This window comes from Polyergus mexicanus, unplaced genomic scaffold, assembly GCF_030449975.1.
Source record: "Polyergus mexicanus isolate NDT 795.1 unplaced genomic scaffold, iyPolMexi1.0 SCAF_8, whole genome shotgun sequence".
Lineage (NCBI taxonomy): Eukaryota > Metazoa > Arthropoda > Insecta > Hymenoptera > Formicidae > Polyergus > Polyergus mexicanus.
Window position 1 is genome coordinate 11,674,336 of NW_027223328.1, and position 22,059 is coordinate 11,696,394.

The 22,059-nt window shown below is 35.1% G+C and overlaps 1 protein-coding gene across 2 annotated transcripts in view; it reads right to left on the bottom strand.

Moving 5' to 3' along the window:
* Positions 1-22,059, bottom strand: part of Ph4alphaefb (prolyl 4-hydroxylase subunit alpha-1) — a 144,299-nt gene that overhangs the window by 110,442 nt on the left and 11,798 nt on the right. The window contains exon 2 of one of the 2 annotated variants that reach the window (XM_070300485.1): positions 18,174-18,466. The exons of the other annotated variant lie outside the window; for it this stretch is intronic. The gene's annotated coding sequence lies outside the window, so the exon portion shown is untranslated. The remainder of the gene's footprint in view (positions 1-18,173; positions 18,467-22,059) is intronic. 2 annotated transcript variants of the gene reach the window in all.

Sequence of the window (22,059 nt, forward strand, 5' to 3'; positions counted from 1 at the left end):
GATTATTCAATAGAAACTGCGAAATCCAGTTTATTGCCCGAGTTCGCGCGCATGAAACTTTAAGTCAATGCTTATCAAACTCTCCGTAACAAGACGAAGGAAGTCTTGTAATGTATAATGAGCCTCTCCTTTCGTTATCTCGAAATAGTTAAACTTGGCTGGCAATAGCATTACGCGGAACGCAAAAGTCTTCATTTTATACAATAAAAGCGCTCGTAACGCTTCTTTACAAACTGCGAACATCTTTAGCGCAATTAATTTTCTTCCTGCCACAAAAACAGATGACGCGCGAGCGTGTTTGCGTGTGCGTGTCCGCATATATGTATGCAATTGTAATCCTAACACCAAACTATACGCGTATTCGCGATTTGTTTGTAATTCGTGAATGATGTAAATGTAAATGGAGGATTCGTCAAATTCGACCAATCAGATTTCTTTTTATACTAACAGGGTGGGCCCAAACGTTCCGGCTAGACTATAGAATTTTATAGAAAATTTAATTTAATAGAAAACAAAGAGTTTCCTAGAATTTTTAAAAAGCTCTACCTACTCGATGGCTGAAAAAGACACTTTTTTTTTGTACACTTTTTTGAAATCGATTATCCCAAAATCTATGGAACGTACTACAATCATTTTGAAAGATAATTTAATTCTCTCCAACTTTTGTTTCTTTTCTTTTACACTTTTTGTTAAAAAACGCATACTTTCCCTACAATATTTGTAAAATGTATAAAATAACCGTGATTTCGGAGATTTTTGGACGTTAACTTTTTAAAAGAGCATTTTTCGATCTATATTTATCAGAAAAACAATTTTTATTCAGAATTAAATTTCCTATAAAATCTCAAAGTCTGATCGAAACATTTAGGCCCGCTCTGTATATTCACGAATTGCGAATCTCGTATCGCCTTAGTCTAACATAAGCAGTGTATAAAGGAAAACCATTTATTTTACATCCTTTGATCGATCATTGAAGCAGATCGGCTTGTTACGGTTTATATATATTATACATATAACGTAGGAAAGACGCGTAATGAATAGGGCGAAAAGACGTTAATCGAGACAGGCTCATCTTCACCGCAACCTCTATTTTCCGTCTCGCGGAAAGGGATCCTATTCCGCGCCGACCTACTCTCGTAAAGGAAAGAAGACTTTCGGGAATTTGAACAAATCGACCGTTATTTCTATCATCCGCTCCAAGCGACAAGCTTCAAAGCTTACTCGTTGAACAAATGCTCTCTCCATCGAATGAGTACTTTTGCTTCTTATTCCTTTTCCTTGCGACGTAAAGCTACGCAATGCTCATTCTAATCTGATGTCGTAATGGAAACTACGATAGTGTCGGTGTTAGTAATGTTGGAATAATTGAGATAAATGTCTCTCGTTTCTTCGGAAGTTATCATTTTACGTAAGATTCGAGCTATATTATTATTATTATTATTATTATTATTTACCGAGCAACAAAGTAAATAAAGCAAAACACATATCGTTTGAAAATTAAAAACTAAAAATATAATTCACAAGGCAAATCAAAATTATACGAAACAAATATATACAGGATGTCCGGTAAAGATTGTGCCAACGCTCGTGAGCGGGTAAAGCATAGTAAACTGAATAGAAAAGTCCTGTAATATTTTTTTTCTATAACGCTTAATAAAGAAGTTATTATTGAGTTAAGTCTGCCAATCAGCGCCGACCTATCCGGGGGACAATAAAAGCATAAATTATTTTAAATATTCTCATCATAATTATAACGTCGACAAAAGAAAAATGACAAAAAGAAAGAAAGACAAAGAAATAAAAGATGAAAGAAAAGGTTCCTATCGCAAAAGAAATGTACTAACACGAGCGCGAGCATCATCCCTAGCAAATTCAATAATCCTTTTCACTACGTTCGACTCAAGACATTTCCCTTTTTTTATAGTAACGTAAGAGGGACACTGTACGCGCGCTTGAGCGAAATTTCTGGAGTAGACGCACTGCAAAGTACTTGACTCGATTATGAAAATGTATTTTCCTCTTCTGCGCTCTCTCTCTCTCTCTCTCTGCTTTCACATCGCAACGACAAGGACGACGAGGATGACGGTGGCAGCGGCGGGCGGCGGCGGCCCTTCTCCCGTTGTTCCTAGTTTTATCATCTCTCTTTGATCGCGATATAAATGCCGAGAGTTTGCGATAAAGAGAATGTGTTCTCGGACTTTGTCCCGTAACAGGAATTACATTAGTTTATCTTACGTTCAATCGATCGACTGCACATTATTCTATTCCATCGCACACACTGTGTGTTTCGACACAAGTTCTTTGTATAAAAGTAAAAATTCTCACGCGTCGTTTCAACGCTCGAAAACGGCAAAGATATTAGAGATATTTCGTATTGATAGTTTTAGTAAACACTCCGCGCAAACAGACAACATTCGACTTCAGCAAATTCATTTATATTTAATGAGCGACCGAATGCCGTCATAAATCACGTATAATTGCGTGTTACATTTTGACGTAATACCGGGCCCTGCATGTTTAATTACATTGTATTATACGTGTCATCATTAATTCTTAGTAGCTGAAATTTGCAAAGAAAACGTTATACTACCCGCAAAATATATCACGCAAAACAAATCAATTTATCCATTAATTAGAGTATTTTCATAAAAGATTTGTGTATATATACACAACATATACATATTTGTTATGTATATATACATGTATATAAAAAAAAAAAAAAAAAGAAATTGTCCTCCTTTTATTGAAGATTTTGTCTTTAAAATCATCATAAAATTCTACTGCCAATATTTTTACTGCCACTCATCGCTCTTTCGTCACACATTCGTTCTCCAAGCGCATCCTTGATTAAGTAAAGAGTAAAGCGATGTAACAGGATAAGAATATTAAGTGGAACGAATTAGCAATGCGCTCCAACTCGCGTATAAGCTCGAAAACTCGCGACTCGCGCGGAAACTTCACCCACGGAAAGTTCGCGCCGATGCCCCGTAATATGCCGAGCGAGTCAACATTATCATTTTCATTTGCATTTCCGCGTGCATCGTTTCTTCTTTTTTTCAACCAAGACGATAATGATCCGTCCGGTGGACGCCGGTTGCCACAAAAAAAAAAAATTGTGGAAACTGCCAAAGTACCCGAAAATCTTTTCCGTTTCCTCTTATCGTTCTTACCGAGGAAGATAAAAATGCGATGGGAATCAAAATTGAAAGAGCTGTCTGCGTGCACACGCATGACAAGCGAAGCATTTCGTTACCGATAATGAAATTGCTAGAGATGGGCGAAAATATTTAAGATACAAAATATAAGAGGAATATTTATACGTTAACATTACTTCTCTTACTGGATTACAAATGTTTCCTATGTAAATTATATAATATATTTATCTACAGATTAAAATTCTATATTTGATTGATTTTACGAATCAGAATTAAATATTTAAAATATATATATCTATCATTAGAGACTTTAAATAATTAAATGAGATCATTATTTCGTTCTCATTATATGAACAGTAAAATATTATATAATAGTTGTCTTTTGTAAGTAGACGCTCTGACGAAAATCATTTCTTGTTAACGTTCATAACAATTTTGATTCTCTTAAAATAGTATCTGCCATTTTATATTTACAAATGTGACAACACATATAAACACATTGACAACACACGCTCTCGCGAAATTAAATTTTTTTAAAAAATGTAACCGCGCGTAATAAAGAAATCTATCTTTATCCTACAATACATACTAACTTCTTTTCCGTTGTTACAATTTTTTCTCGCATTTTTCGCTCTCTGAAAAATTACTTTACCAATGTTTCATCGATCAAAGTTCGAATAATAAAATTCATATTGTATCGTTGGTTATCATTTTAGTTACTTTCATATAATATAAGTAAAAGTTGTCTGTATAGTCGATATGAAAATGACGATTTTATTTCAAATACTTTATAAACAGACATCGTCGAAATGAATATGTTTTCTAAAACGTCTCGCATGACGGCGTCTGTCCGTTATGGAGGAAGCATCTTCTCCCTCTCGTCAAGTTGAGTTTATTTCACGGAGGCAAAGTGATTTCTCGCCAAGAGTCTCCGATTCGGCCGCGTTGACGATAGATATTCATATTCCATTCTCACATTTTAAGAATAACGTGTGCCTGAGTACGGCAATTTTTAGATTCCATTTCTGAAAAAGATTTCCATTTCGGACATCTTGCAGTGGATGGCGAAATTCAATCGAGATAAATTCGAGAACTTATTGTTACCGCGCAGGAAGCGATGTCCGGGTTCCGAGTATCATTCCGTCTCGTCTTTCCCCTGCTCTGGGTTTAGAAATGCGATGCGAATGACAGAAATAATACAATAGTGTGTATAAGAGCAGATATCTGTACAAAGTACGTGTAACGCATATGTGTATTCGATCACATCTGATGTATAATAATATTATTGTGCGTTATATATATATTTTTCGGCGTCTTTTCAATAGTAGGACCGATCGGCGACCATCAATTTTTCCTGCAATATCGCTCGCGGCTAAATTTACGACTTTAATTGGATTTAACAGCCGTACATCGTTATTTTGTAACAAAAACATGAATGCGATATTACAATATATATGGTATACGTATATTTCTATTTTATAAAACAACAAAAAGTTGCACGAGATGAGTTTTTATAGCCATGATCAAAACACGCGACAGGATATCAGAAGGAGAAAGAGAGAGAGAGAGAGAGAGAGAAAGAGAGGTTGGTATTTAATATCCCTTCTCTACGATATCCGGATATACGTCGACCTCCGATCTCGGTTCTCTTTAAGATGAAACTCGTCGAAGAGATTTCCTAGTGCTTCACTCCGCTTATTATCTTCATTTCCGCAGTCTCCTCCTTATTCGTACTTTTCGATATGCACTCGTCTGGAGAGAGCTGCTCTTACTTGGGCAAATATCGTCCACGAGTCGCCGCTCGATTAAAAATTTTCGAATTATGTAGATCACGCGCGTCTTACAACACACATTCCCAATATATGTGTACGTTAAAACTTGGTGGGCAAAATGTCGCACTCGCACTCTTACATTACCCGTCATCATCATAAACGAGCGTCGCACATTTTATATTCGCATTGTTAATTCGATGATAGCAATTATATTAAATAAATTCAATTTATTGTGAGCATCAGACAATGAGAATATTTTCACCACGATATATTGCAACAGCACATTAAAACCATATCTCTTAAATTAAAAATAAATGTGTGCCGTAATATTCATAAATTCGTTTTGCTCCACACGCGTACAATTATTAATTTTTAATTAAGAGGCACTAGTCGTTGATATCGAGATGAATTTTCATCAAGTCTGTTGTAAAATGTGAGAGAAAATTATTACATTTCCCGAGAAAATAAAACGCGAGTGTTTCGCTTCGGCCCTCTGGGCATTCCAAATTAAAATTGCTCGCATGCGTATCGCTCTTATGCCAATTTGTGTGCAGAATTTTATCACCCACAAGTAATCACGGTGACGTTTTCTCACGCACGTGAAATATCCAAGTTGCATATAGGCGCATCAGTCGAGGATTCTCGTTTCTTTAATACATCGCGAAAGGAGCAATCTCTTACGTCTTACGTAGATCGCAAATGGTCGAAACGCTCTCGCGAGCTTATGTTTACGCGATAAAAAATGTTGCCATTCAGTTTTATCGGAGCGTGTGCGGCTTTAGCATGTTTACGGAATCAAAAAAGTGTCGCGATATTTCCATTGCTGGCGTAGATAAATTAGCATGGGGCACGTAAGGGCATCATAGCTCATTCGTTGAATAACAATCGTTTGTAATCGTCGAGTATTACAACTCACTCACGTTTTCGTTTAATCCCACGAATTAACGGGGCGAGTATTAATGACGGAATAATAATTATTAAATAACGATTAACGCCGATTAATTGTTGCCAATAGTTTATCTATTACGCATATAATTAATTTCTTTCGCAATAATAAACGTATTATAAATTTTCACGATTTTCAATCATCAGGGGGGAAATATAGTTATGAGAATCTATAGGAATCCATTAATGAGAATAATGTGTGTCAAGATACATATAATCAAATGGTCGGACAATGGTACACTATTAAAAATGTAGAAGACCACATAGAGATGCAATTAAACATGATGATTAAAAATAAATATAAAAAAATTCAATAATCAATAAAATATGGTAAAAAAATAATTTAAAATCAAAGCAAGAGAAAACAATTATTCATCGACAAATTTTAATTGCGATAAAAAAGTTTGAGACAGATGAAAATATATGTACGAATATGTACCTAAAGTAATTTGGTTCCACGATATCGGATACCTAATTTCCCAAATGGAAGAGAAGTTTCGAAATTTTCGGGAAGATGTTGTCAGACGCGACAAGATTCGAGATTCGATTTTTCATTTTTCCCTCATTCGAAATCGTAGATATAATCGCGGCTTTCTGGCAAGACAGCTCAAACACAATTCTTAAAATTATTTTTGCTTCATATACGTGTATATATATATCTTTCTCTCTTCTCTCCTGATCGATTTGCGCATACACACATATGCAATCGCTCTATGTGAGCGGCGCACGCTCAGATGTTACTGACGGATCAATCCGGATTAATTGAGTTACGGTTGGCGGTTTTGCGGTCGGCCAATGACCGCAGGGATATATCCGTGGCTTCCGGTATGTTTATTCGCCAATGCGTCCGTGTAAACGAAGAGAGGGAAGATGGAGAGGAAGAGAATAAGAAAAAGTGCCGCGCTGCGCTTGATTCTCATCGAGCTGCGACGCTCGCATTATTGCTTCGTCTCTTTTTTTTCTTTCTTTCCATTTTCTCGAAAATTGAAAATACTACAACACAATGACACAAGCGTTGCACCCCCGAGATTTCTTACATTACCGATGCGATCCTCCTTAACGGTATATAGCGACAGCGCATCCACTCGGAAAACCAACGACGCAAAATGTTTTCAAGAACAAAACGGATATTCAAAACTACGCTGCGGAAAATCATAAACCTTCGCTACTATAATATGATATTTCCAATAGACATGTATAACGGCTGCTTTACTGTTAAAAAATTTCTCGAAATACATATTCAATATAAAATAATATTAACGAAACGTCTAATAAACATAATTCACATACACGAAATTATACAATTTGGCGCCCCTCACCCTGCACATCGGCTCTCAGTTGCCCCCGTCTCATTATTCGTTAATATTATTATATAACATATATGACACGCAGAATTTGAAAGAAAGACGTAACGAGCTAAGAACTTTTAAAAATTTTTAATTTCTAAATATAAAAGAGTTTGGAAATTTTACCGCTTTACATACGTAGGTCGATCAAATACGAACGACATTTTTCGAATAGAAGCAAAATACTTTAGCGCTCATTGTTGTAACAATAGTGGACTGTTGGTAAACGTGTCTAAACCCGCTCTAAGCTGCGGGTTTCTTTCTACAATTGTTCGTGCAATTTTAATAGTAAGCATGACAAGTGAATAGAAAGTCTTGGTTACGCAACGCATAATTATCAAATTTTTAACGCGCGAACATGTAAAACCAATTGAAATTTTCTACAGATTACGCGTACAGTTCGATAAGAACACATTATCAAAGTCCCAAGTATACAAATAGCATAAGTTTTTTTTTCTTTTTTTTGTGAAAATCGTGCAAGAGTTGCAAATTTGACTCATGCGCACGGACATCGACCAAGGACAAGCATTACGTCTGAAAACATTCAACAAATTCGCGACTTTATGAAGACGATCAATGAATAACTGTTCGTGAAATTAATAAAGGGATTGGCATAAGTTATAGAGATCTGCAAACAATCATTGAGAATGAGTTACAATTTCGAAAAATCACTGCACGATAGGTGCCTCGAATTTTGAATGCAGATCAGAAGGCCGTAAGGGCTGAAATCCTTCAGAGGCTTCTGGATCGCCATGCAGCGCCATGAAGGAATGAAATTTTTGATGCGTATATTCTCACATATGATGGATTTGTTTAGAACCTCTTAAAGAAGCCTCTGGGGAGAAAAGTTTTCCAACAACTATGAGGTGAAAAACTTGGTGCGGACTTGGCTTCGTACTCGTCCTGCTACTTTTTATGAAGCAAGGATAAAAAAACTGCCAGTGCGGTGGCAAAAATGTGTAAACATTGGTAGATGATATGTAGAAAAATAATTTTGTATTAGTTTTCGCGTGTATTAATCGATAAAATATTTTTTGAACAAGTCTCGTTTATATTTGATCCACCCTAGTATATCGTCGTATAAACTTCATGACGATTGTTACTTGATGGCATACCTGATGTTTTATTAAAATAAACACTTTGTTACATTATTGAAAATTTGATTCAATTTTGATCAAGATTGAGTAATGAGAGAAAAAAACTTTTAATTTTTATTAAAATTTTTGATCGTTATTTAAAAAAATTAATTTATCACAGAGAATAATCAGTTACGCAAAGTTGTTACGTGGACAAAAGTACGTAAAACAAATCAGCTAAAAATATATTCTGCAAGACTAAGAGCGAACTAGTACATATTCATATATATTTTTCTTATATTTATTTGTTATATTCACACGTTCTCATGTCGATGTATTATAGTATGAGATGAGATTTATTATTTGTCAAATTCTATTGCGCGAATATTTCTCGTAAAATATATTAATGCTTTTATTCGCGCCGCGGTAAAATCTAGACTGTCAAATGTATTCCGCATACTAGAATTAATTCTCTATCGCAGCCTGCGCATTCGCGTATTGTGCGAAAAACGTGTCGTATAACGGAGAATAATGCGTGTGCATCGCCTATACACGAGAGTGCAACTTTGTTGTACGGCTGCATTACATGGTCGCAGGAAAAACGATTCACGTAAATAGGTAGAACCTTTTTGCGTACAAAGGATATAAATAGAGGGGATAGAGATTGCGATTCTATTTAAATCTTAAATTATAAATCCCGAAGATATATTAAGAATTAAACAATTTTTAAATTCGAAAAAAACATCAATTTATATTACAATGAAAAAGATGAAGGAGAAAGATAGCTCGTATATGTAAAATTATCATATGCATACGTTACATTACGTATTTTTATCTAATATTGCTTTTATCTAATATTACAAAAAAAAAAAAAAACCCACATGCAATTTTTTATAATTATAATTTTTATTAAAAAAGTCAATAATCGTATGCATATAATAACAAATTAGTGAAGCTGCATATATGTATAGATACAAAGTATATAAATTTTTAAAATATATGAAGAAATATATTTTATATATATGTATAAACAAAAGTGTCACACAACAGGTCTCAGCAAATGTTATATCGTTTCAATTAATTGTGTTTGATGTTAATTTTTACGATGATGCACTTCTTGCAATTATACTTATAATTGCTTTTATTTCACATTTATGAAAATAAAAAAAAAATACTCGCACATTTGCAAAATTCAAACTCTCTCGTGTACGATTGCGCGCGGATATATTTATGTACGTAACACGCGCGAACGATCCGTCACCGTAATGCAGAGCGTTTGATAAAGGCACCCAAGCTCGTGTATCCGCCCTTCGATCTAGAAAGCGAGGGTTTGCGTGCCGCGGGCAATAAATTAAAATTTTGATCTCGGCGAGGCGCGCAACGAAGGACGCGACGAGTGAACGCGCGCGTCCGCTTTCATTTTATTTTTGTTGCGCCGGAATTCCGGACGCGCGCGCGCACGCCACGACATTCCATGCATACAACGGGCGTATTTTTCCTCGACCGAGAGAGATATTCGGGACACTGTTGATTGGTCCGAGTTGAACCATCGCTCGGTTACGTTGTTTTAACAGAGGTTTACCGAAGGCGAACTCTCAAAGGACCCGAAACGTCATGTTTTCCTACGCTTTCCGCCGCGTTGCATTCAGAATATTGAATAGACTTAAACAGAGTGTTCTCTTTTACAATACAATCTTTCCGCCCAACAATATGTATATCGGTCGAAGATGTAAAGTTTTCGATAGACTCTCGGCGCTTACAATATATTATACATCGCATTCTTACGTAAATTATATATTTTATAAGTCAGAAATGTATCGTTATACGCGCAAGATCTGCGATGTCAAACGAGTATTTTTTCTTCGTCGAAATTTTACGTGGGCGTTGATCGTCGTCGGTAATCCTGGCAATGTTATGGTAATTTGTATGGTAATAAAGTGCAAATTGTACACCGGTGGATGTAATTTATAGCCACAACGCGATACGAAATGAAATATAGGATGCTACTTTTATCTAGACCGACGACAAATTATAATAATTCAGTCGCGAATGAGTTTATGAAACAAAATTTAAAATAATATGAATAAACATAAGAGACGGATTGCTCCGTTAATCTTTTGTACGAAATATTTTATCTTAATTATTTCATTAATAGTTATCAAAATATAAATTTTTCTTTTAACATTTTTTTTAAATTATTTAAATTTATCATTTATAAAAATGTGTGTGTGTGTGTGTATTTAAATTATATAAAATCTCATAGAAATTATAAAAAGCTTCATACATATGTGTATATATACAATAGGGATTTTTGGTCATTTGAAAGCTCGATCCAAAACTATCTCGTCATCAAATATTCTTATTTATTTTAAAAATTAATGTACACATTGATGACTATGGCTTTTTCTTTGTTGCACTCTTATGCATCGAATCATTTAATTTAAGTTTATCGTTTGGATGATTATCCATCTATCACAACTAGTCGAATGCTTGAAATATGTCAAACTGCCTTGCGCGTTAATCGCGCGAATGTAAACGAAGATGTTAGTCAAAAGTCAAGAGCTAACCGATGCGAATGTTCCTTGATATAACAAAGACGACTTTGGTCGTATTACCGTTTTTCGAGAAACATTGTGAACTTGGTATGTACGAGCACGCGAGTTTAATAGAAATTCTCAAAGGGAATGTCGCGCGTTCCCTCGCCTCTCTTTCCTGTATGCTGCATGTTAATCCACGACAAAGTCGCAGGATGAACCCCGTTAAGGTCGCCTACATGTCCTATATTTCGTGCATTTAACGCTCGTATGCACTCAACGCACTCGCCATGTCGCCACATGATCATGCGGTTTTATGATCATCTGAGATCGCAGCAGCAGACTTTTTTATACGATGTAATCCCCGCATACAGAAAATTGTTTCAAAAATAATGAGATAATGTTGTGTACTTTAATTATTTTCAATCTTTTTTCTTTATGTCCGATAAAATATTATATACATGTATAATAATGTATACAGGGGGAAAAAAAAAAAAAAAAAAATCTTTTTATATACAACTTTCTCTATGATTTTTCAAGATCGCACACTAACTTTTTTCTTTTCTTTTTTTTTTTTTAAGCTACGGATAATTGTGCGCAGAATATTGCAGAATTTCCGATTTTTATCGCACAAGAATAAAATTGTGTTTTATAAAGTAGAGTATGTCGCGGACATATACAAAATAATTTTCAAATAGTTTGATATTTAAAAACAATGTGTGCTGTTCTCCCATGAATTTATAAATTTTAACACATCATATTCAATCAGCAATAGACGTGTTTATTTTTCCAAAATTTTAACTACCAAACTATTTAATAAGCTAAAATATAAAATTATATTTATTTTTATTTACCTAGATTGTACAAAGTTGCTATGATTATTATCATTAGCATTAAAATAATTATTAATAATGTTACATATACATATATAAAGTTAATATATATACTATTAGTGTGATAATTACTTTCTCTACGTTTCTTCGTATTTGATTTACAGAAATAAGCAATTAAAACAATTTCACGATTGTAATCAACGCGTTAACGTAAATAAATACGTGGATAGTGGCGGTACGTTACAGCATCGCGGGGATTCCCGGGGACGTGTACACGCCTCGTAATTCGCGGCAACAATTGCTTCGTGGTGGTTGCCGTGGTTGGTCGACGTGTCGCGAGGATACCGTCGCGTCGTTATGTGTCGTACCACGAAAGGACATCAGAGCTCCGTAAACGTCCCTCGTGAATTTCGTACACGCGCTTCACACGCGGCGACGCCCACTCGCTTATAGACTCGCTTAATTAATTTCCCCAATTACACTCTACGAGATGCCGCAGGCGTGTCTTCAAAGCACTCGATCCTGGTTTTCAGCAAAATATTATTCTAGGGATCCTACTTTAATTAAGAAAGCTTATAGCTGTAATCTAAAGTTAAGATAGAAGAATATCATTAAGCCATACTCACATACTGTTGTAATGAGTTTTGTCATTTTATCGAGTTTTATCATTAGTCATTATCATTAATCATTGTCGTTATCATAGAAAAATCGTCACAAATATTAGACTTTGATTCGGTTATCTTGCTTAGATACAAAAAATGTCGGAATAAGGCAGTAGAAGATACGATAAAATAACGAAGGGCTAATCCAAAGGGTTCGTAGAAAGGGTCGCTGACCCCACCATCTTCGATTCGTGCGAAAAAAACACGCGCGACGCCTTGTACCGCGCTATATGCATCCTCGTCATACGTGACAAACGAAGATTGCGACTGAAATTTGCAATTATTATTATAATTGTCACGTTTCGCACGCGAACAGCAAAAGCGATTTTTAATCTCGCAGTGAAAGGTGGTGTTTTACTCGAAAAATGGTGATCATGCGCGCGTGAAACCGATGCAATCGTACGCGATAATTATCGCAACATTATCATAGAAATTACAATTGTGAAAACGCGATCTTTCGAATCACGATTGTTTTGTTTAAGTATCATTAAATTTATGGATTTTCTTTTTCGCATCAGATTTAATTTCTTTAAAAACGCGCGCGCGCGCGCGCATTTTTCAATACATAAGTGAGTCAATAATCGCGTTTAACTTTTCATTGTTATCGTCGTCAGTCGATTATTACGCGATGCGTAACCCAAATAATTATATCTTCGAAGATTAACTTACGCTACAATAATTATCACACGACACGCCACAAAAGAATAACCATTGTGTAAAGTTAAGATCCTAATTAAATTTCCTGGCGCGTCCGTGGACTTTTCGCTCATTATATTCGAGAAAATCCATCTTTTTATGATATAATATAATATAATATATAATCAAACAACTCTTTTTGATTTTAATACGAGTGCACGCACACGTAAATGCGATTCAAGGCGTCCCCCCCCCCAATTCGTAAACGTCGACGAAATTCCGTTTCCGCTTACGTCGCTACACCACGCGAGATTAGATATGTAAATCAATTAATCTGTAGTAATTAAATTAGAGTTGCCGATTTGGCGCCGTCACTGTGCCGAAACCATACCGGAATAACATGTTTTCGCGCGATGACATTCGAAACACCATCGCTAGTGAAATAAGTAAGTTATCGAGCAAATAACGAGTTTCTCGGTTCGCAAATTTCAATCGCGTAATAATATATACATTTATACATTTTGAGAACATTTTAAATTATTTTTCATCCCGAGAGACGTTTCTCTGACACGCCATCAAATAGATATATATCCATCGTAATCGCTTGAAAAGATATGCAAATTGGCGCTATAAAAAACAAAAGAGCGGGAGAATTCAATTCCCTTTTGTCGCGTTCTAAATATCGAAATAATAAATTTCCATATTTTTCAATCTCGAGAGCGTGGTCCCTTTTCTTTCGGATACCCATAAAGAAAGCGAAGGTACACGCAAGGCGGCCGACTTAATATCCTGCGGCTCGCGCTTTCCCGTGCAAAAAAAAATGCAACTACGTGCTTGCTAGCGACCGATTAATCGATACCGAGAGGTGAAAAGAAACCACACTTTCGTCGATCCGCGACGCGTATTCCGTTATTGTACAATAATTCTCGCGTGAAGATGGACGAGATAAGGTTTCGCAGCGCGCGTCGCGCGTACAGCCTCTTTTGTTCGATTGGATACGAGATGCAGGTAAACGTAGCTTTCTTACTGCAATTTCGATAATGCGATAAATAATCGCGGCTGCCATCGTCGTCACGAGCATTGCCACGATAAATGCAAGATTAACACCTCTCGTAAATATACTCTTTACGCTTTACGCGAAAGAAAATCGTTTTCTACAAAGCGTTAGCAAGCCCTTTCGATGATATTCGAGCTTGTCGCTATCATTTGAAAGCGCCTCCTCCTTTTTGGATATCTTAACGTAGCTTTCCTTATGTCGTTAGTGCCCCTAATGGGAAAAAAATTACATTGCATCGAAGAATAACCAATTTCGCTGAGGAAATTATATTAGCTATGATATTGAAGATTGATATGAAAGATTAATATAAATTTACATAATATAACTAACTCGCATCTCTCCTCATTTTACCTACGTCCGCACCTTTCATGCAACAGGATGTGAGTGATGCATGATTATTTATACGAACAAACTTTTCATAATTAATAATTTTAATAATTTCTTAAACGCTTTACAAAGAAAACAATTATATACGTTTGAATTCGATTAATAGAAAATTAATCATAAGTTGTCGTAGATGACGAGAATTTTTAACGTCGCCTCCCTCTTTCCCTCCCTCTCTCGTACGATAGGCATCAAAAGGAAAAGCTTTAAGCTTTATTCAAGGGCTCAGATACGGTATACTCGAGAACTTATTTCCTTTCTGAGACGGATATTTCGCGAAGTACGGCGAAGAGAGTTCGACAAATATTTCCCGAGAATTTATTCCGCCGGAGTAGATATACTATATCCGTGCTCACGGCCAGATACGATTGGTCGGAATCGTCGAACTCCAAGATCCTTCACTTGACCCTACTTGTTATGCGCGCGCGTAATACATTTCTTCCTTCTCGGCTGCATATCCCGACGTGTCCTTCACCGGGCAGCACCAGACGTGATTATATTTTATGGACGACGAGTTTCGATTTAGACAAAACTGTTGCATTATCGCTTATGCGCATTCGTCTTTTATTCATTTAATTTATTTCGATTTAAATTTATCATTGCGAATCGATAATGTTTCTATCTAGGAAATTTTGCGACGAATTCAAAAGATAATTTCCCCATAACATTCTCATATGTATTCAATTGCCGAACGACCAAGCAATCAATAATAAAGTAATAAAGCTGTGATATCTATGAGAATTTATTATTTATTTAAAAATTTATTTTCACTATTTACGCGCGTATTATACGTATTCCTATGTGTAACATAAATACAATACATGCGCATGTATTGTAGCTAAATTATTTTAACGATGAATTGTAATGTGCGAGAGATAAATTTTTTTACACGGTACGATGGCTAATTGATTTGTATAGTGCATTAATAATTATGTTTATAACTATATTTATAATCACTTTTTCAAAAGGATTGATGAGGTATAGTCTCACGGTTTTTGTGCTATTAATTGCGCTATTAAAATCGATTTAAACATTGATAACGATCGTCTCGTTATCGTCGATGCCGTTCGTATCAATTTATCGCTCTCTCATCGTGACTGGCTACTACTCATTATCCTTACGCTTAAATCCCGTAGATAACAAATGCTGTAATATTATAGCGATTTGATTCGTCTCGCACTATCGAAAATCGTGGAATCGCAATCTACTACACCCCATCATTATAGAGAGATGTTTCGATATTACGCGGTTCCAATGTCCGAATCCAATCCCGTTACACATGTAACGTCGAATAATTTAGTACAATTCGATGCGGTTGCGTAATGCACTTTGTTTCGATTCGCCGAGCGTCCTTATCACACGCAATGATAAATAAATCATAGAGAAATCAACCATCAATGTATATACACGCGGTTGTAAATTAATGACAAAAAGTGATGCGTTATTTCGCTATGAGTTTTATTATTATAATGCACGCCTCTAAACACAGACTAGAATAAATATTTTCTACGGAGCCTAGTATAATATAATAAAAGTGACAGTATAGATACGAAGAAAAAATAAAAAGTAAAGAAAAGAGAAATATAATATTAGACGGCTTACCGTGTTGAAAAAATTGAGAAAAAACATGAGTGAAGCCCTAATTAAAAGCGATACTTTTACGGTAATCCGATGCATCTATCCGTGCATCACGATTAGACTCGTGCGGCGACAAAACTTACATTGCTTTTCAAAAGTGGCTTATAAAGCCTTACAACTTCAAATGCGATTAGACAGGGATCGATTCAGCGATCGCTTTCTCGTTAAAACGCTCTCTGATCTTACACGGTGTAATCTTTCATTGTGCTCAGCAAATTCTGTCGTTCTTTCCGAAATTGTGTATATAATTTAACACAACATAGATGAATCGACGAAAGGAAAAAGGTAGGATTAAATCGTTCAATCGCCAATTATTTGCTATTTTGTATAAAAACTTTTTTCTCCCAACTGTGTGTGCCGAGAGTTGACAAAAAAATCTCGCTATGAAATTATTAATTTCTCACTCTTATAATGCTTTTAATATTACAATATGTAATACTACAATAGAGTAAAATATTCTCTATAATTTTACAGATGAAAGAGAGAACAAACGTCTTATTATATTTATATAAATTTATATCTATATATCCTTTGTTTTCACAATTGTAGAAGAATAAAAGTATAGTGATTCTCAATTCAAAATTTATATTTAATATATCGTATGTTGATAAATATAGATAAAAGAAATTCTAGAATTTTCTTTATTTTTGTCGTTCGTCGAAAAATTGTGACACCTCTTTTTTTTCCCTCTTAAACCATTACATGTATAAGCTCGAATTCGTCTCGATATATCCATTTTTGCGCATACTTTTCTCGCTTTATATGCACATGTCTCGCGTAACATTTTTTCATTTGTCAGTTCTGAATCGGCGTAACAAATCACGAGAATACGCCGGCGAAATTTTGTCCGTTTTCCATGAGTCAAAGCTCGAACAATGAAATCCCAGGAAAATATGAGAACGATAACACAAACCGTTCAGCTGGCGCCAGCTCTCTTTTTCTCTGTTTCCTTTGTGTATGTCGACATATTCTCCATTTTTTTCCTTCAACCGCGAACTAAATTGAAGCAGATCATTGTAACACTCTGGTAATTTGTCGATAATGAGTTTGTAAAATAGAAAGCGGAATCTGCTCCTTAGCGCGCGAAACAGATTTTGAAATTGGATAAAATTTTGCAAGATGATAGACTAGGATTAAAAACTCTTGTTAGTGAAGCAATTGAAAACTGGAGAACAAAAGTTGTAACATTTAATAGATTTTGATGAACTGTGTAAAAATTGCTTTCGTCCAAAAACACATATATATACATACTTTAAAACCTTATAAGTGTCTCTTATAAAAAATACACTTCTTCATCTTATTTCTATTTTGCGCCTCTTATATTTTCGCATCCCGAATTATTAATATCATCCAATTTAAACTTTAATTTCGATTATCCTTCACAATTACAGCTATATATATATATATATATATATATATATATAATATATATAAATATTATATTATAATAATAATACATACATACACACATATAATGTACGTATATTATATGCACAAAATATACAATATTTCATAAGTATAATATATGCGTGTATATATATATATATATATATATATAATTGAAAATTGATCTTTCGAACCGTGTCTGTGAGAGTTGTCTAACTCGTTAAAGAAAAATCCCTTATACGGCAACAAATTCCGCAGTCGAAAGTTTAGTTTGGCGTCACTGGTAGTCTCTTTTCTCTCTTTTGCCTTCCCCCTTTTATACGGCCCTTATACTATACACTTCCCAGTTTCCGAAGAAAAATCTACGCGTAGCAAAACAACCCCCCCCCCCTCTCCGCACCGATGCTTTCATATCGCGACACTCTGTACATTTATCTAGAAACAGGCTGCGTGGATGTGGTACCAAGAGGAAACGTGTCTGGCATATTCTCTTCTCCAGTTGTCGACAACACTTCACCATTGGCTGGCGTTCGCACCCAGCACACACACACACACACACACACACACACACATTTTCTCTCTGTTTCTACTTCTCCCCTTGTCCCGTCGACAATACCATCACTAATATGACTAAGTACCTAACCTGACGATTCTCCCACTAACTGCCTAGTTTCCTATCCTTCTCCTTTCCTTCCCTTCTCTTCTGCAACCCTATCATCAAACTCCCACAAATCTCTGTTTTTGTTTACCTGGTATCGATATCGTATGCTTGAGGATTGAAGATTGAACATCAACAGTATTGAAAATCAACTTGTACACTCGCCTCTTCGTAGTTAGATATCCTTCATTCTATCCCCTTTACTCGTATCCGGTTACTCCCAGTGTATTTCCATCTTTGTTTTTCCTTCTCTGTTTCCTCTGTCATTATGAAGAAATGCGAAGGATACATCGGCATTTAACATACTTTGATTATGTGCTGTATGAATGTCAATACGAATAGAGGTTTCATTTTCCTCTTGCGCTTTTATTATTCAGAATAAAACTATGAAAGAAAAAGAGAGAAAATATTCACAACTAGAAGTAATAATACAACAGAATATTAATATCAGTTATATGAGGCAAGCAAAATGTTTATGTGTATATATAGGATATCTGATAATAATCGTCCCACGCGAAATATACAGATAAAGCAGGTTAAACCGAATAGGAAAGTCCTGTACTGTTTTGCGCTTTTCGCAATAATTAATGAGAAGTTAATTAAAAAAGATCGGCCAAATCGCGCGATGAGAAAGGACGGCCTGTATGAGCGACATTGATATGTGGTTGTTAAGACGCGAGAATTCATCGTTTATATGTATACCGCTCGTACATAACTGTTGTCATTTGTAGAGCGCTCCTCCCAAAATTTTGTCGTGTGCCTATACTTTTGGGTTGTCTCTTCTCGCTGCGCGCTTATACTCGCGCGAACTCGTCGATCTTTATTAATTAATTTCTCAAAAATTATTACAAAAATCGCAAAATGGTACAGGGACTTTCCTGCTCAGTTTAACCCACTCTACCTGCACAATACGGGTGAGGCGATTATTATCAGACACCCTGTACATTTCTCATTAAAGAGTTTAAATAATCAATTGAAGTAATGATATCTCTCTCTCTCTCTCTCTCTCCCTCCCCCTCCCCCTCCCGCTCCTCCAAACTTTAAGTATAATATCAAATAAGAATTTTTCTCTGATAAATCTCACTTTTATTTCAATTGATAATTTCGATTATAGCATTTGAAATAAAGATTTTCTATGTTTTTTATGATTCAATATCATTTTTATATAGTAGTATATATTATACATTTATATTTTATATTATATTTATATTTTATGTATATTTGATTGAAACAAGATTATTCTTGAATATTTACTTGATACTCCAAATTTTTCACATGTTTACTCATCGCTGAAGACAAGTATGCTTTGAAAAGTCGTTAAAATTGTCATCAATAACGACGATAACAAGCGATTATAATAGGTGCGCGGATATGTACATCCAGTACTAGTATAATAGTGTATATATATAGTATGTACATAATTATTTTTAGTCCAAATAATGTTATTTTTATTCTTACTTAATAATACTCATTTAGTCACTAATATGATAATTTTGATAAATGCAAAGAATCGCAAATTGCATTTGAAAATTGATTATTGCTCATCAAGCATTAAATATTCATAAGAAATAAAGCGAAGCGTTAATATTAACAAAGTAGATAAAAGCAGAGAATATACTCTCTCTCTCTCTCTCTATTTTTCTCTCTTCTCCATCCGCGTCCATGCAATTTAATAGGTTGGATTGCAAATGCGAAAAACGCGAGGGCGGAGCAGCATGACATACATCGCGGAAACAAAAGTGCATTTGATCCTGCTACATATGCATACGACATATTTCGAATATGCAAATCACGCAACGGCGTTAGCAATCTTCTTCACTTTATCGATCTTTCATAAAGAATCTCAAATAGCGCATCATCATTAATCGCTAGCGAATAATCTTTCACGCATAGCTTTGAAAGCATAAAGCAAAAATTTGTATGCAAAATAACAATGCACGATGCAAAACATTAAAAATATATTAGCTTTTGATGCTATTTCGCGGCTTGCAGCAACGTTGTTCCCAGTTTAATTTCGGCCGCGTTATCTCAATGCATAGTTGATATACCTTTATAGAGAGAGATAAAAAGAGGAGGATAAAAAGAAGAGATAGAGAGAAAGAAAGAACGGCTTCATCAAATATATGCTACGATATCAAAAATATTTTCCCAGTAATAAAACATGTACGTATAGAGAAAAATAAAATATATTAAACGTTTAATCTCTCTATTTCAGAGAAATTTTAATCAATTAAAACATCAAACTTTTCAGACATTATTTCGGCTAAAAAGGAATTAGAAAAAAAAACACGGTAAAATAACATCGTAAAAATTAAAAAAAATTAAAGTTATTCCATTGAAATATTATACTTTAATAATATAATAAATATACTGAAATATATATACACGTGTACATACAAACGCACATTTGATTACAAAATTGTAAATGTTCGAAAAGAGAGAAGCCACGAAATGTCATATTGTGATTAAGAGTTTAACAAAATATTTTTACGAATAAATCGCATACTTTTACGCCCTATCTTTGCGCTATATGATCTTTTCTAAAAGCATTCTACAAGACAGACGAGACTCGTTTATATGCAAATGCGCCTCAGATTGAAAAGGAAGGAAACAGAAACGACAATAATATCGAAACACAAGATAGAAACAATTGCGGTACAATACTCTTTGGGCGTCCGAAGATGTTGTTGTACAGCTGCAATAAATCGAAACAAACGACGGAAGAAAGACAGAAAACTCATTAGGACATTAGGAGGATCGACGAGGAGTTTAAACGAGGAGCGTGTGTTCCATGGATCAACGATTTTACAAACTAATTCGTACAAATAAATTTTTCTTCCCATAGCTTGTGCCATTTATTGCAATGATTCGCGCTGCGCGTATCATAAAACATATTTTGAAACGACGCAAAATATATGTGAACGATGTATGCCAAAATATTTAATTCACTCAAAAAATAAACCGTTCTCGCGCAAATGCGCATTCTGAAATATGTGTGTACATTCATCCCAGCTTAATTTAATTATAGAGATAATTACATATAGTTTTTGATAAAATAATTATACACTTGTAATTTGCTATATATTAGTAAATCACTCACAATTACGCTTCTAATTAATTACACCAATTGCTTTAAATTAATAGCCAAATCTTCACAGAGTCATTTACTTTAATAATAATAGATATTTATATAAATCCTGTACAATGTGCGCGCGCGCGCGCGCACGTGAACCCATAGATTCCATAAATAAATATTAAAATATAAGATTTGAATTATGTTTTAGGTAAAATTAAATGTATTTTATAAATAACGTATACATTGTGCGTACTATTTTATTACAATCGACAAAAATATATATTGCACTATCGACATTATTCCAATTAACATCGCGCTTAAAATTTCTAGCAAAAAGTAAGATAATATAATGATTCGATTAAGAAGTTATTCTTGTAATTGGCAGCTGTAGACACTTCGCATATAATTGCCGATATCTGTTCGCATATCCGTAATTTTTGCTCTCGCTATTCGCTCTACCCGAGATATTTATGTCGCGCGCGCGATATATGTATACATCGAATGCTGCCAGATCGAGATGCTGAAAAATGCAAATTCATATTACTTTCGGATCAATTTTAATTAAATAGATTGGCATCCGGCAGCGAAGAAAGTTCTCGTAAAGAAAACGCGAAAGATGGCCGACCTATGGCTGGATAAAACTGCAATAAAATCTGCAAACAAATCCTTGCAAGACGATACGCAAAAATGCTTTCCCTTGATTTTGCAATCCGGCATGTATGTAGCACTGCTCTACGACGAAAGATCCCGACATTAAATTCGTCGACGTCTTCTGATCCAGCAAAATCGTTAAGAGTCCCTCATCCCGAGTACCGCCGCGAGAACTTTTGGAGAAAATCCGACAACACGAACGATGGAGAGAGCTACGAAGTTTACTCCGTAAATCGCCTCCGGAGATAGA